Below are 17,780 nucleotides of genomic sequence, written 5' to 3'. Positions count from 1 at the left end.
GTGTTTATTGAGGTACAAAAGGTTTTATGCATTTGTTAATGGCACGTTTGAGTTCACACTTGTATATTTTGAAGTATTCACTTACCAGCATAGAGATTGCAGTCAAGAAAGTATAATAAATCCAGTGTGGTCACAATAACTTACTTAAGGCTGAATGAGTTATCTTGACACCGGCTAATACTCACAAGACATCCTACTAATTAACTTGACAAGAGCTTCACTGGAAATATTCAGCTTTATTAGCAATGGCACCCGAATCCTTTGTTTCTTTATTACTTTCCAAACCTTTACTTGTATGCAGTGGTGATACAAACAATTCTAAAAAGGCATTTTGCTAGTGGCCAAAAGAAGTTATGCAACCAGTCGATTTAAACCAGCTGTGCTCTCAAATTCTGAAAATCAATTTGTTTTAGTTAACTTCAGCAGGATGTCAGTGTCATTTTTATTAAATGCAGCACAATTTTAAGGATATATCACTCCAACTACAGCAACCCAAAACATGATTTGTGGCATTTTTGTGATGGCAAAATAAATATGTAGTCGATTGTAAATACTATCTTGCTTTGTTTTACAATGCAATTTGAGTGACTGAAACCAGAAACCATTACAATATAACTAGTGATTATGCAATGACAGGTATCACAACTGTTTTCAAATATACTAAACGTATTATACTCTGCTAAGTTAAACATTACATCAGTTTGCATAGACGTAGGATTTTTCAAGAATTATAGGGCGGGCGGCACGGTACCACAGTGGTGTGGGCAGCACAGTTGCCTCTCAGCTCCAGGGTCCCAGGTTCGATTCCCTGCTTGGGTCACTGTCTGTCCGTGTCTGCGTGGGTTTCCTTCGGGTGCTCCGCTTTCCTCCCACAGTCCAAAGATGTGCAGGTTAGGTGGATTGGCCATGATAAATTGCCCTGAGTGTCCAAAAAAAGGTTGGGTGGGGTTACAGCAATAGAGTGGAGATGTGGGCTTAAGTGGGGTGCTCTTTCCAAGGGGCGGTGCAGACTTGTTGGGCCGAATGGCCTCCTTCAGCACTGTAAATTCTACAATTCTATGAAAAGAGGTTTAAGAATCTGAACAAAACACCAAAAATATTAATACAGGGGATACAAGTATTTACTTAACACCTGGTGACGTAGTCTATACAAAGTAAATGGTTGCCACATTATCGGAAGGATGTGATTGCACTGGAGCGGGTGCAGAGGCGTTTCACCAGGATGTTGCCTGGGATGGAACATTTAAGTTCTGAAGAGAGGTTGGATAAGCTTGGGTTGTTTTCGCTGGAGCAGAGAAGACTGAGGAGCGACCTGATCAAGGCGTACAAGATTATGAGGGGCATGGACAGGGTGGATAGGGAATAGCTGTTCCCTTCAGTTGAAGGGTCAGGTACGAGGGGACACAAGTTTAAGGTGAGGGGCAGGAGGTTCAGGGGGTAGTTGAGGAAAATCTTTTTTACCCAGAAGGTGGTGACGGTCTGGAACACACTGCCTGGGAGGGGGTAGAGACGGGTTGCCTCACATCCTTTAAAAAGTACCTGAATGAGCACTTGGCACATCTTAACATTCGAAGCTATGGGCCAAGCGCTGGCAAATGGGATTAGGATTGGCAGATCAGGTGTTTCATGCGGCAGTGCAGACTCATGGGCCGAAGGGCCTTTTCTGCACTGTTTTTCTGTAAAAAAATAAATAAAGATTTTACGTGCAGTCAAGTACTATAGCTGGCTTTGTTCTTTCACTATAGGAACTGACTTATGCCAATTGTGAAGGTTAAAAATAGTACTGCAGGACGCTGGACAATGATAGTGAAGGACGTAAATGGATAGAGTTTCCTGTTCATGAGGCAATGAGATAATTCTTGCACAGCAAATACAAGAGAATTGGGTAGCAAGGAATGAATGTATTTAATGGTGCCGTTTCAAATTTCTGTCTACTTCGATTAACATATTGGAAAAAGGAAAATCAGCCATACTCCATTATGGTCACGTGCTCTTCCCTGCCTAATATTCTTGGTGCATTCAGGCAATCCAATAATCCTACCTAGGCACAAAGACTGAAAAATCTCACCCAGGATTGTTCATCCATTTGCTATGAATAGCCCAGAATATCAAATGTCAAATGACAGAACAACAAACTATTTTCAATAGTAGTTTACACTATAGATATTTGTGCACTATGAGTACTTTCAACATTGCAGTACCATGAGGTTTTCACTGCATTTAACTACTCAATTTCTTTCTTGTCCCTAACCTTTTACTGCATTCTCCTGAAAACACGGATTCAGGCTTGCTGCAGTTGTTGGCAAGCATCCATTGTCCAAATGTAAAAGGCTACTTTTGATCGGTAGTCCTGATCGGTAGTCCTGAATAACAAGTGTCAACAAGCTCATTGATGTCACAATAGAGCCTGATCCTATCCTCACGACGTTCGTACATCCCAGCGTTCCGGCAGCAGCCACTGTATAGCAGAACAGAAACCATAAAAGTAATCCGAACGGGTATGGAATATTGGTATTTCAAGGGGATTGGAACTCAAAAAGTGTGAAGAGTTTTGCTTCAGTTGTACACAACAAGGTTGATTGCCCACAGTAGAAATGCAGTGAAGTTTCACCAGAATAATACTGAAGAGGAAAGAGTGACATTATGAGGGCAGGCTGCAAAAATTGGTGTCCCCGTCAGTTTGTTGAATGATGGGCTAATTTAGAATGATTAAGGTATTCGATTGAGCTGAAACAGAGAAATGATCAATACCAGTGATAGATCGATAGAATTTTGTTAAGCAAGTGTCACGGGATGTGGAACAAAAGTGGTCAAATAATCGATGGAGAAGGCAGGAGAATGCGGATGAGTAAAATATCAGCCATGATTGAATAGTAGAGCAGACTCGATGGGCCGAGTGGCCTAATTCTGCTCCCATGTCTTATGGTCTTATGTCCAAATCAGGCATGATCTAATTGAATGCTAGAAGAGGCCCATGGACCTGAAAGTCTACTTCTGTCCCTATTTTCCATTACCTGCCTTGCCTACTGTGTGGAAGCCAACAGGATGTTTCAAATATGCCTGGCTGTGATCAGTTAACTCAGCCTAAGACAAGGAACTCAGTCAACATCAATATGACTCAGCAGGTAGCACATTTACCCACTGAACGAAGAGATAAAATCCAACCATTTTGCACAGAAAAATACTTTATTGAATATCAAACCAGAACAATGCTTTATCAAATATCAAACCAGAACACCACCAAAACCCCTTTCCCTTCTTGCTATTTGCCGTGTTTTCTGTACTCGCTGGTTCAGCAGTCCTGTACACAGTGGGGTAGTATAGTGATACACATGATATATTACATTGTGGTAGGTTGTTCTTAATTAGTTGTCTGTATTCACACTAACGTGCAAACTCCACACAGTCACCCAAGGCCAGAATTAAACCCGGGTCCCTGGTGCTGTGGAACAGCAGTGCTAACTGCTGTGCCCAGTGCAGGTTTGGCAGCATCATGCCATACAAAAGCAAAATATCGCAGATGCTGAAAATCTGATGAAAGGTCATGGACAACTTGGTGCAGGAGCCAAGGTTGGACAGGTTACGGCCGCGCTCGCTGGTCCCATCAGGGGGGGGGGCGAAGGAGTTGGCTGGGCTAATGGTGGAAATGGGAGTGATGGACCCTTGGAGGTTTCTGCACCCGAGGGAGCGGGAGTATTCGTTTTTCTCAGCAGTCCATAAGGTATACGCGCGGATCGACTTTTTCGTGGTGGGGAAGGCTTTGCTGACTGGGGTTAAGGGGTCGGAATACTCGGCAATTGCAATATCAGATCATGCTCTACATTGGGTGGTTCTGGTACTGGGGAAGTGGGTAACGCAGAGGCCGGGGTGGAAATTAGATGTGGGACCGAGGGTTCTGTGACAAAAGTGAAAAGGTAATTGAGGAATATGTAGGTTTCAACTGTACGGGTGAGGTGTCGAAGGCAGTTGTCTGGGAGGCTCTAAAGGCAGTGTTGAGGGGTGAGGTGATCTCGTTTAAGACCAGGGTGGACAAAGAGGAGAGGTTGGAGCGGCAGAGGGTAATAGATGAGATGTTGGAGGTAGATAGGAGTTATGCAGAAGATGGGGACCCAGCGAAGTTGGAAAAAAGGAAGGAATAACAGGCGAGCTTTGATCAACTATCTACCAGGAAGGCGGTGCGCCAACTGCGAGCAAGGGGTGCAGTTTACGAGCATGGAGGTAAGGCTCCAGGCTAAGTATGTTCGCAGGTCAGCTTCGGAGAGAGGCAGCGGTAAGTGAAATTGTTCAGGTGAGGGACAGGACAGGGAAGTTGGTGGTGGCTCTGGATCTGATTAACAAGTTCTTTGAGGAATTCTATGAGAGGTTGTACAGGTCAGAGCCACCTGGGGGAGACCGGGAGATGCAGGAATTTCTAGATGGGTTGGAGTACCCGAGGTTAGGGGAGGGGGACAGGGCTACATTAGAAGGAGCGATAGTGGAGCAGGAGATAAAAGATGCGATTGGGAGGATGCAGTCGGAGAAGGTGGCAGGGCTGGATGGGTTTCCGGTGGAATATTCTAAAAAAATTCAAGGATAAGCTGGCACCCCTGATGGTGGGGATGTTTGAAGAGGCGATAGGGAAGGGGGTGTTGCCACAAACTTTGGGGCAGGCATCGATTTCCCTGTTGCCTAAAAAAGATAAGGACCCGACGGAGTGTGGGTCGTATAGGCCCAAATCACTTATAAATGTGCATACAAAAGTATTGGCGAAGGTACTGGCAGGTAGGCTGGAGGAGTGCCTCACGAAGGTGATAGGGGAGGATCAGACGGGGTTCGTGAGAGGGAGGCAGTTCTTTTCAAACGTTAGAACGTGGTTATGGCACCGGCGGAGGGGAAAGAAACAGAGGTGGTTGTGGCATTGGACGTGAAGAAGGCGTTTGACCGGGTAGAATGGGGGTACCTTGATGGCAGTTCTGGAGCGGTCTGGGATTGGACCAAGATTTGTGGACCTCTGTCACTGGCGGGTCAGGTACAGGCGGTTAAAATGAACATGTTGCCGTGGTTTCTGTTTATTTTCCAATGCCTGCCGATTTTCCTGCCAAAGGCATTCTTCAGAGAGATTGAAGGAATGATTATCTCGTTCACATGGGGAGGGACGGTGGCCAGAGTTAGAAAGGTGCTGCTACAGAGGGGAAGGCTGGCAGGAGGTTTGGGTCTTCCGAACCTGATGTATTACTATTGGGCGACAAATGTGGAGAAGGTGCGGAGCTGGGTCACAGGGGTTGATTCCCAGTGGGTCAGAATGGGAGGAGAGTTTGTGCAGGGGGTCGGGATTGAAAGCACTAGCAACAGCACCACTCCCGATGACCCCCGGGGAAATACTCAGGGAGTCTGGTAATAATAGCTTCATTGAGAATTTGGCCGCAGTTTCGCCAACACTTGGGGTTGGGGGCAGGGTCAAGGGAAATGCCGATTCGGGCGAACCACAGATCTGAGCCAGGGAAGTGGGATGGAAATTTTCGGAAATGGGAGATGAAGGGGATTAAGACACTAAAAGATTTGTTTCTTGGGGGTCGGTTTGCAGGATTGAAGGAGCTGGAAGCGAAGTATGAGCTGGAGCAGGGGGAAATGTTTAGATACATGCAGGTTCTAGATTTTGCCAGAAAGGAGATACAGAGCTTTCCGGTGGAGCCGGCCTCCACATTGCTGGAGGAGGCGCTGACGACAGGGGGACTGGAGAAGGGGGTAGTGTCAGCGGTTTACGGAGCTATTTTGGAAGAGGAGAAGGCACCACTGGAAGGGATCAAAGCAGAGTGGGAGGAAGAGTTGGGAGAGGATATGGAGGAGGGGTTCTGGTGTGAGATTGGTGAACACCTCCACCTCGTGCGTGAGGTTGGGGCTGATACAGCTGAAGGTGTATACAGAGCACACCTCACGAGGGCGAGGATGAGCCGATTCTTTGAAGGGGTAGAAGATGTGTGTGAGTGGTGCACATGAAACTGGACCCGGGCCCTCGGAAGGCCATATTCAGGGTGTCTGACCAGCCGGAGTTGGAAACGGGTGTGGAGGCAGATGTTGTAGTCTTCGCCTCATTGATTGCCCGAAGGCGGATCCTGATGGGTTGGAGAGCAACCTCTCCACCCTGTGCCCTGGTATGGCAGGGGGACCTGTTGGAATTCTTGACTCTTGAGAAGGTCAAGTTTGAACTGAGGGGAAGGATGGAGGGGTTCTACAATTCATGGGCATTATTCATTACGCACTTTCAAGAACTGGATAACAGCGAACATTAGGGGGATGGTTGGGAGGGTTGGGGGAGGGGGCTGTGTGTGTTAATGGTGACTATGGGTGATTCCTGATTCCTTTTTGTCATTTGTTTATGTGAACATGCGGGCTAATGTTTGGGGAAGATGGCATCGTTGTTACTGATATGCGGATTGACATATTCGTTACTGATTACTGTTTGTTGTTGGTGGGTGTAAAAATGTGAAAAAGGAGAATAAAAATATATTTTTTTTAAATGGTCATGGACACAAAATGCTAACTCCGTTTCTACACCCAAAGATTTTTGCCAGAGCAGCTCCAGTGTTTTCTATTCCTATTTCAGCATCCCATCATTTGTGGAAACAAAATAAGCTCGTTCTTGAAATAGCACACAGTGATAGTGGAGAAAATGGAAGAATAACCAAATTGAACCCAAGGAAAAAAGGGGTATGATGCCCAGCAATATTGAGTATTGAAAAACCCAACAGGTCTAGAAAGACCTGCGAAGAGAGAAACAGAGCAAGTGCTTTCAGTCCATTAGGACTCTTCTGCGGAACTGAAGTAGGAATGTGATTGGTTTTGGGAGGGGGGGGGGGGGGGGGGGGGGAGGAGGAGAACAGCTAGAGCAAAATAGAAAGTCAGGGACAGATTGGAGGGCAAAGAAGATTAAGCGCCAAAGGTGTCATGGAACACAAGACAAAGGGAATGGTAATGATAGTACTATAATCTAAAGCTTTGATCCCAAGTGGGTGTTAATAGCAGAATAGAAATCAGCACTGTCTGAAAGCAAAATATCAGAATGTGTTAAGAGCAGAGAAAGGGTCAGCACAGCCCGAAAGAAAACACAAGATATACACGGGCATTTGGGAGAAAGCAAAATTCCAAATAAAAGGACAGTTCATCGTCTGAAGTCATTGAATTCAATGCTGAGTCCAGAAAGCTGTAAAGTGTCTCATCGAAAATGTGATGCTGTTCCTTCAGCTGAAACAGTGTAGCAGGCCAAGGGCAGAAAAGGGAGCATGACAGCAAGATGGTGAATTGAAATAGCAATCAATCAGAAGGTCAGCAGCATGCTTACGGACTGAGAAAAGGTGTTCCCCGAAGCAGTCGCCCAGTCTTGAGTTTTATCTCCACAATGTCGAGACCTCATTGTGAGCAGTGCATATAATCAACCAAATTGAAAGAAGTCCTACACCTGGATGGAAGGCTTAGGTCTTTGGATGATGGGGGAGGAGGCAAACGGGCAGGGGGTACACCTGCGTTTGCATTAAATTGTATCCTGGCAAGGGAAGAAATGTTGGGGTTGATAGAGCAGTAGATCAGGGGGTCACAGAGGAAATGTTCCCTTGGTGGAGAATAATCCGTTGAATATGGAGATTGGTGGAAAGTAAGGATATCATGGTTCTGGGAGAAAGGGGAAGGAGTGAGGGCATAAGTGCAGGAAGTGGGTTAGATATGGTTGGGAGCCCTGCCAACCACTCTCCGGCTGAGGAAAAAGGAAGACACATGATATCACCGCTGTGAAAGGTAGCATCAATCAGAACAGATGCGATGGTGAAACTGCGAGAATAGAATGCAGTTCACAGGGTGTGAGGTAGTTGTGGTAGCTGTCGGCTTCTAATGAATGTTGGTGGACAGTCCACCATCAGAAACGAAGACAGAGAAGTTGAGAGAGAAAAGTCAAGGAAGGGAAGGAAAGAGTCAGACATAGACCAAGTGAAGGTGAGAGAGGGGTGGAAATTGGAAGTAAAACTGATGAATTTTTCCATTTCCAGACACGAACACAAAGTGGCACCGATACAATCATCTGCACCAGAAAGAGTTGTGGGCGGTATCAGAGTAGGATTGAAACAAGCAATGTTCCACATACCCCACAAAAAGACAGGCATAACTTGGGCCCATGCAGGTATCCATAGCCACATCTCTGCACAGGGAAGCATATTGTAGGTATAGAGCACTAAAAAGAGGGGAGGCCCTTCTAGAGGATAGAGAGATGCTGGAAAAGAAATTAGGAGGGCACAAAGGGGCTACAAATATCATTGGCAGTTAGGGTTAAGGAAAACCCCATGGCATTTTATAAGTATATTAAGAGCAAGAGGAAGACCAGGGAAATAAAGGGGCAATCTGTGCGTGGAGCCAGACGATGTGGGCTAGGTCTTAAATGAATATTTTTCATCTGTATTCACTAAGACATGGTAGCTGGAGATTTCAGTTGGGATAGTGAAGTTCTAGAGCACATTAAGATGAATAAAGATTAAGTATTAGACGTTTTAGCAGGCATAAAGATGCATAAATCTCCGAGAGATGTATCCCAGTTTGCTACGGCAGGCAAGGGAGAAGATTGCTGGGACGCTGACAGAGATATTTAAATCTTCGCTGGCCACAGGTGAAGTGCCAGATGACTGGAGGATAGCTAATATGGTACCTTTATTCAAGAAGGGCAGGAGGGATAAGCCAGTTAGCCTAATGTTAACGGTAGGGAAATTAGTCGAAAAAGTTCTGAGAGACAGGATTAATCAACAGTTGGAAAGCCAGGAATTTATCAAGGAGTAACACAGACTTGTTGGTAGGATTTCCTGTCTAACAAATTTAATTGAGTTTTTTGAGACAGTAACTAAATATATTGATGAGAGTAGCGCAATTGATGTGGTTTACATGGACTTCTGTCAAGCGTTTGGCAAGGTCCTGCATAGAAGGCTGGTCCAAAAGGTTAGACCCCATAGGATCCAAGGCAAGTTGGCAAATTGGATCCAAAATTGGCTTGTTTATAGTAGGCAAAGGGTGATGGTGAAGGGTTGCTTCTGAGATTGGAAGCCTGTGACCAGCAGTGTACCACAGGGATCGGTGCTGGGACCCTTGCTGCTTGTTATGTATATTAATGGCTTGGATGTGAATGTAAAAGGTATATGATCCAAATATTGGTGTTGTTGCTAGTGAGGGAGACAGTTTTAGGCTACAGGCTGATATTGATCAGCTTGGTACAGCAATGGCAGACGGAATTTAATCCTGATAAGTGCGAAGTGATGCATTTGGGAGGTTCTAATAAGAGTAGGATATACACAATGAACGGTCGGTCCTTAGGGAGTATTGAGGAACAAAGGCACCTTGGTGTACAAGTCCATGGATTCCTGAAGGTGGCAGCACAGTAGATCGGGTGGTGAAGAAGGCATATGGAATGCTCGGCTTCATTAGCTAGTGCATAGAACATAGGAGCAAGGAGTTCTTGGTACAACTTGATAAAACACTGGTTAGGCCACAGATGGAATATTGTATGCAGTTCTGGTCGCCACACCATTGGAAGGATGTGATTGTACTGGAGGGGGTGCAGAGGAGATTCACCAGGATGGTACATGGGGTGGAAAGTTTCAGCTAGGAGTAGAGGCTGGGTCTGTTTTCCCTGGAGCAGAGAAGGATTGGCGGAGGGGGGCTCTGATAGAGGTATACAAAATAATGAGACGCTAAGATAGAGTAGCTAATAAGAATCTATTTCCCATGGCAGAGGTGTCTAACACCAGAGGGCATAGGTTTAAGGGGAGTTGTAAGTGGTTCAGAGGGGACCCGAGGAAACAGTTTCTCACCCAGAGAGAAATATGGAAAGCACTGCCTGAGAGGGTGGTGGAGGCAGGTACTGTCAAAACATTTAAGAATCATCTAGACAAGCACGTAACTCGCTAAGGCATAATAGGCTATGGACCAGGTGCTGGTAAATGGGATTAGTATAGATTGGTATTTGATTGGCACAGAAACAGTGGGCCGAAGCTCTGTTTCTGTGCTGTAGGACATTGGGAAGTCAAAATGCAGACTGGGCAGCTGCTTTGCAGAACACCCTCACTGAATCCGCAAGTATGATCCTGAGTGGGGATAAAAAACATAGCTATCATTCTTTATATAAACATATGAACTTTAAGTAAGGGAAGATTATGAAAAAATGATCCCCCCCCCCCCCCCCTCCTGGCAAGCATCCTCTGTCACAGATCAGACTCCAAATCAAGGGGTGGGATAGAACTACAATTATTAACGCAATTCAATAGTCTCTTCCTTCTCGTGTAAAAGGTGTTTAGTCAATGAAGGCAGGTTTGAAAGTAAGGTTTGAGGCATTTGTTATTTTGAAATAGGGGAAATAAATCAAATGAAGCTCTCTTTTATCTAAGTGACGTTTTTACTTTGCTTCTGTTAACTTTAGTTTGCAGCTCTCACTCACGAGATGCAACCCAAGTTAAACACTGCAGCCTCACAGTGCCAGGGACCTGGGTTCAATTCCGGCCTTGGGTGACTGTCACTGTGGAATTTGCACTTTCTCATTGTGTCTGTGCGAATTTCCTCCGGGTGCTCCGGTTTCCTCCCACAGTCCAAAAATATGGTTAGGTGGTTTGGTCATGCATTGCCCCATAGTGACCAAAGTGTGTAGGTTAGGTGAGGTTATGGGGTTACATAGATGGGGGGGGGGCCTAGATTGAGTGTTCTTTCAGAGAGTCGGTGCAGTCTTGATAGGCCGAATGGCCTCCTTTTGAACTGTAGGAATTCTATGGTATGAGAACTATCAGAGTGTGACTTAGTCAGAGGGTTCAATAGTTACTACATATAAGAATGGCATTAAACAAAGTTATTGATTGGCCCAGGTGCACTGATTGAAGTTACTTTACACATAAGGTCACATTTTAGTTCATAGGGAGCATGGGCATGCCTGTGGAAGGGAATATTCACATGGCACACAAGAAAGGGGAGGTGGTGGCGTAGTGGTATGGTTACAGGACTTGTAATCCAGCGACCCAGGGTAATGCTCTGGGACCCGGGTTCGAATCCCACCACGGCGGACGGTGAAATTTGAATTCAATTTTTAAAACTCTGGAATATAAAGTCAAATGATCATCATCAAATGATGGCCAGGAAATCATTATCCATGTCCTTTTGGGAAGGAAATCTGCTACCCATACATGATCCATCCTACATATGACTCCAAATACACTCTGAAATGGCCTAACAAACCACTTAGCAATAAATACTCACTCAGCCAGCGATGTCCACATCCCCTGAATGAATAAATAAAAACGCATCTCAAATGCACAAATGCATTCTGAGTTCTGCAAAGAATACTTAATCTCAACTCGACTGGTCATCAGACTGCCAACTCAGGAATAACATTTATTTTAGTTTCAAAGTATGGTTCTATTTTCTAAAACATTACTCTGCATTAGAAGCACAGCCCATATATTTACATAAGTTCGGAATTTGTGCCACTCTTCTTTATTATAAGTATCACTTTTAATATTTGCTAAATAATGACACACAAGTATGAGAATCAAACATTTGTGGAAACACCAAACCCCAGTTTGCAGCAAACATAATGCAATCATTTCTTACTTTATACTATTTTTCTCTCCAGGTTCAAACTTGAAAACCCGTTTACCCAATTTTTCTTCTACACAGTCAATATTCTGGTTCTCGACATCTCATTTCCCTTTTTTTTTTAAATTTAGAGTACCCAATTAATTGTTTTCCAATTAAGGGGCAATTTAGCATGACCAAACCGCCTACCCTGCACATCTTTGGGTTGTGGGGGTGAGACCCATGCAGACACGGAGAGAGTGTGCAAACTCCACACAGACAGTGACCCGGAGCCGGGAGTGAACCTGGGTCCTCAGCACCGTGAGGCAGCAGTGCTAACCGCTGTGCCACCGCGCTGCCCTTGACATCTCATTTTCACCTGGAAGTTGTAGATTTTTATATTCTCTAACCATCAATTAGCTGCCATAAACAGCCAATGTTTCTGCTCCTTATGGTTTTCAAACTAACACTGTTGGAAAAAGTGTACCACTTACCACATCTCCAACCTACCAGTTCAATAACGAATTGATGCCAACAACAGTGTGACTGCATCCATAAATCTATGCACACATTACCATCTCAGGGGGGGGCTGGTGAGAAGAGAGCTGCATGGACAAAGATCCATGAAGATTTCACTATCTGTCTTTGTCATCCCCATTTGTGTGAATTATTTTTATTCTTTACATAAACTTCAGAATCACAAAACAAAAAAAATCTAAAATTGAGAGTTTGGGAACTGTGGACGGATTCAATCTCTCATCATAATACGCACAACTGTGGCAATTGAAAAAAACTTTCTTGAATTTTTCAAGCTCAAGAATTTAAAAGGAAAATTAAAATACTACATTAGGGTATGCTTTTTCAATGAAATCAACAACTACAGTCCCAGTAATAAACCATATCATTAATTTATTGCTGTCGGTAAAAATGACTCCTAAACTGGTAGCTTGTATTTCAATAATAACCCAAATTCCTTCACCTGCAAAAGGTCAAAATGACTCCATTAGTCTTTGTTTAAAGAGAATAATTTCTATAACTGGCGCAAATATAGAATATCGGTAGAATTATAACAAAATACTGCAGATGTTGGAAAACGGAAAATGCTGGAAATACTCAGTAGGTCAGGCAGCATTTGAGATGAGAAATCTACTATTTCAGATTAATGACCCTTCTTCAGAATATAGAACATTGGTACCTTACTCATGTTATTTACTCTAGTTGGGTCCAATTTTGTAAAAGTGAATTGTACTGAGGTGATGTATTAGAGACGTTTCTCGACTAAATTAGCTTTTAGGTGAAATATGCCCAATAAGTGGAGCTGAGTCCACAAAAGATCAGCCATGATCTCATTGAATGGCAGAGCAGGCTCGATGGGCCAGATGGCCTACTCCTGCTCCTGGTTCTTATTTCGGGACGGCATGGTCGTGCAGTGGTTAGGACTGCTGCCACCCCCCGGCGCTGAGGACCACGGTTCGTTTCCACCCCGGGTCACTGTCTGTGTGGAGTTTGTCTCAGTGTCTGCTTGGGTCTCACCCCCACAACCCAAAGATGTGCAAGATGAATGGATTGGCCATGCTAAATTGTCCCTTAATTGGACAAAAAAAATGCCCAATTTAACTAGAGTCAATTCATTAATTAGTTGCATTTATTGCAGGCGTCGAATACAGCATATATAGTTTATGGGTGACATGAAATAGATGAAGGATAAATAGGGAGTACGATTGACATTTACAGAAGGAAGGTGCAGGGGGCCGACTGTGGTCTGTTGTATGGCTCTTTAACCTGCTGTGGTTGCCTACTGTAATGACAGAGCTCTTTTGGCTGCACTACCATAAACTTTGTGAATTTTCACAGGAAGAAGTTGGATTGGTGCACGTTAGTTTGATAACCAGCCAGTAACAAGTACAGAAAAAATTGAATCAGTTTGGGTAAAATTTCCCATGTTAGTACCAGGGAGCAGCATTATATTTTTCAGGCAATTATTTCTCCATCATGCCTGGATCCAGAACAAATTAGTGGCGGGGGTGGTGGTGGTAGCAGTGGTGTCAGCAATGCAATGTGAAAGATTGTGTATTATTGCTGCCGCACATTTGGAAAAAGGCTTTGGAATCTAGTTTTGTCAGGTCAGGGAAGACAAGAGAAAAAAAAACATCAACCAAGGACTATGGTCACAATGTTAAATTTGGAGTTTGAAAAATTCAAAATTTATTTTTTAATTGTCTTAGTTGTGCACATTACAATGAGAGATTGCATGAGACTTGGAGTTCCTAAACTCACATTTTTATGTATTTTTTGGTTTTGTGAATCTAAAGTTTATGTAAAGAAGAAAAATGTTCACAAAAGTGAGAGGATTAAGTCAGGTAATGAAACCCTCATGGATCTTTTTCCATACAATTCTCTTCCCTACAGCCGGACAATATCTCCTGTCGGACATGCATGATTGGATAGAAGCAAATTACTGCAGGTATTGGAATCTGAAACAAAAACAGAAAATACTGGACAATCTCAGCAGGTCAGACAGCACCTGCGGAGAGAGAAGGGAGCTAACTTTGAGTCTGGATGGCTGTCAAAGCTAGAGAGAGTTGGAAATAGGATCCAATTTATACTGTTGTGGTGGGGGGGGGGGAGGGGGAGAGATGGGGCTTGGGGCAGTGGGGCTGGATAGAAGGCCAACGATAGGCGAAAACAGACAAAACGGAAATCCTGTATGTGGGAAGAGCAGTACTTCTTCAGGGTAGGCATTCCTGGAAAAGAAGTGGCAGTGAATTAAACGCAAATATAAAAGCAAATTACTGCTAATGCTGGAATCTTAAACAAAAACAGAAAATACTGGGAAATCTCAGCAGGTCTGACAGCATCTGTGGAGAGAGAAGGCAGGTAACTTTTCGAGTCTGGATATTTGTATATGTGCACATTCGGACCTCTATTGAGGACAGGTTTGGCTGATCTTTGATCTCCTTCTATCCTTACACAGGTCAAATAGCCTTTGCACACCCACCACCTAGGTTCATAAATGTTGAAAGGTCAACTTGGACAAGGCACAGGAGGCCAAGGCTATGGGGGAGAAATAAAAGGATTTTTTTAAAAAGCAAGCAATTACTTTGCTAAGTCTTATCCTTAAAATTGCCTGATACAGATTTTAGTATATAAAGGGCTGCTATAGTTTCGGCACTATTTGAATTACAAATTAAATTGCTGCTTGAGGAAATATTGCACATTTAGGTTTCAAACTTTGCTGGTTCAGGTTCACTCAAATTTGCAAACCACTTTCAACAAAAACTCACATCATATCAATGTAGTAATACATTTCAAGATGCTGCACAGGCACGTTATCAATAAAATGTACCCGTAACAGCCTCCCCGAACAGGCGCCGGAATGTGGCAATTAGGGGCTTTTCACAGTAACTTCATTGAAGTCTACTTGTGACAACAAGCGATTTTCATTTCATTTCAAATGTGACACCAAATTACATAGAGATATTAGGGCAGATGGAAGGCTTTAATATCTTCGAGGGAGAGGGAGAAGAGAGAGAGAGATGGAGAGATTTAGGGAAGTAATTTCAGAGTTCAGGGCCTAGGCAGCTGAAGGCATGGCTGCCAACGGTGGAAGAACTTTAAATGGATGATGTGGAGAAGGCCAGAAATGGAGGAGCACATAGATCACCAATAATTGTAGGACGTTAGAGACACAGGGTGCGGTGAGGCCATGGTGGGGCTTGAAAACAAGGATAATAATAACCGCTTGTTGTCACAAGTTAGGCTTCAATGAAGTTACTGTGAAAAGCCCCTAGTCGCCACATTCCGCCGCCTGTTTGGGGAGGCCGGTACGGGAATTGAACCCGCGCTGCTGGCATTGTTCTGCATTGCAAGCCAGTTATTTAGCCCACTGTGCTAAACCAGCCCCTAAGGGATGAGGTCTTGCTGGACCACAAGGCAATGCAGGACAGCAGAAAAGATTTGGATGAACTTGAGTTTACAATGCAAGAAGCTGGCAAGAACTTTGGCATAGTTGAGTATAGATGCAACATAAGTATGGATGATTATTTTAGCAGGTAGGTTGGGGATGAGCGATGTTATGGAGGTAAAAGTAAGCAGTCTTGGTGATGGAGAGAATTAAGGTTCAGAAGCTCAGCTCAAGATGAAATAGGATGCTGCGTATGCAAACACTCTGGTTTAGTTTCAAACAGTGACTATGTACAGGAAGTTTGTGGTAGGGAACCAAATATTGGTCTTTCCAATAGTTAACCGAAAGAAATTACTGCTCAACAAATTCCAGATGTCAGACAAGCAAGATGAAAAATCTCCATCAGTGTAGGGGTTGAGATTGGTAGGTGGCGGCAGGTGTCTCAGAATAGACAACTTAGCACTAGACCTTTGGCACTACCACTGAAACTGGCTACGAGAGTTACATAACATGTTGCATGCAATGACTTGCAATCATTTTCCATTTGTGTACTTTTGGCTTCTGTTCACTGTCTACTGAGCAACCACTCGATATTTAGATAGTGCCTTTAACAGATAAAGCTTTCAAGTTGTTTGCAATCAAGCATAACTTGCAGAAGAAATCATGGGCATAAACCTGCATATGTAAACACACTATCTACTTTTACATAACATCTATGTTAATAAAAATCACGCATCAAATGATTTGCAATGCACAACGGTGCTATGGAAGTACAGTAAAGCTGTTAATGCCCGAGAGCATCTACACCACTGAGCAATAGTGACAGAACCATGATCAAATTCCTGACTGCATTTGACCCAGGAAACAAAGGAGAAAAATATAATAGTGACATACAATATCTTACAGTGCAATTTGCTTTCCTCCTCCTTTTGTAATCAGTCACTCAATTATCACAATTCTCCACCAACATCCAGATTTTTAGCAACACAATCAGGTGCCAGATGAATGAATGATTCCAGTGCCACCACCTCCATTACCATCCCCACCCCTGTTCTCTGCTGAGACCAGGACCCACCACCCAATTATACCACTGAACCCATGTCCATGTGGAGTTTGCACATTCTCCTCATGTCTGTATGGCTCTCACTCCCACAACCCAAAGATGTGCAGGGTACGTGGATTGGCCATGCTAAATTGCCCCTTAATTTGAAAACTTTTTTTAAAAACCACACTGAACTGATTGCGATCAGAAGATATGAAATAGGAACTAGACTAAGTCATTCGGTTCCTCTAGCCTGTTCCCTCATTCAATAAGATCATGTCTGATCTTCTACCTCAACATCCACCTTGTCAGACTATCCCCACATCTTCTAATACCTAAAAACCTATCTACCCCCCTGTCTTGAATATACCCAATGATTGAACATCCACAACTCTTTCAGATAGAGAATTCCTAAGATTTAAAACCCTTTGAGTGAAGAAGTTTCTCCTCATCAAGGCTGACCCCTGATTCTGAGACTGTGACCCTAACTTCTAAATTCCCCAGTTTGGAGGAACATTTTCTCAACAAGCCACTTATCAATTTTACATGTTTCAATCCGATCACCTCTTAAAACTCCTGAACTCCAGAGAATTGGACATTCTGAATTCTCCCTCAGTGTACCCGAACAGAAGCCGGTGTATAGCGACTAGGGGCTTTTCACAGTAACTTCATTGCAGTGTAAGCCTACTTGTGACAATAATAAAGATTATTATCCAGATAGCAAGGGACTAGGGGAAACTCCGGAGGTTGAACTATACAAATCTGGTGGGGAAGGTCAAGGGAGATTTGCAAAGATGTGACGGTCTCCAACTATCCCGGGAGGGCCAAATATAATCGGTTAAGATTTGGATTTGTTTATTGTCACATGTACCGAGGTACAGTGAAAAGTATTTTTCTGCGAGCAGCTCAAACAGATCATTTAGAACATAGAACATAGAACAATACAGCGCAGTACAGGCCCTTCGGCCCACGATGTTGCACCGAAACAAAAAGCCATCTAACCTACACTATACCATTATCATCCATATGTTTATCCAATAAACTTTTAAATGCCCTCAATGTTGGCGAGTTCACTACTGTAGCAGGTAGGGCATTCCACGGCCTCACTACTCTTTGCGTAAAGAACCTACCTCTGACCTCTGTCCTATATCTATTACCCCTCAGTTTAAAGTTATGTCCCCTCGTGCCAGCCATTTCCATCCGCGGGAGAAGGCTCTCACTGTCCACCCTATCCAACCCCCTGATCATTTTGTATGCCTCTATTAAGTC

General features: G+C 43.9%; 1 protein-coding gene across 1 annotated transcript in view; it reads right to left on the bottom strand.

Moving 5' to 3' along the window:
• The window catches only part of LOC140430425 (kelch-like protein 36), a 40,473-nt gene that overhangs the window by 16,530 nt on the left and 6,163 nt on the right, over nt 1-17,780 (bottom strand). The window lies entirely within an intron of this gene.

Source organism: Scyliorhinus torazame, chromosome 10 (genome assembly GCF_047496885.1).
Source record: "Scyliorhinus torazame isolate Kashiwa2021f chromosome 10, sScyTor2.1, whole genome shotgun sequence".
Lineage (NCBI taxonomy): Eukaryota > Metazoa > Chordata > Chondrichthyes > Carcharhiniformes > Scyliorhinidae > Scyliorhinus > Scyliorhinus torazame.
The sequence above is the reverse complement of the archived record's forward strand: the minus strand, read 5'-3'. Positions and strand labels throughout refer to the sequence as shown.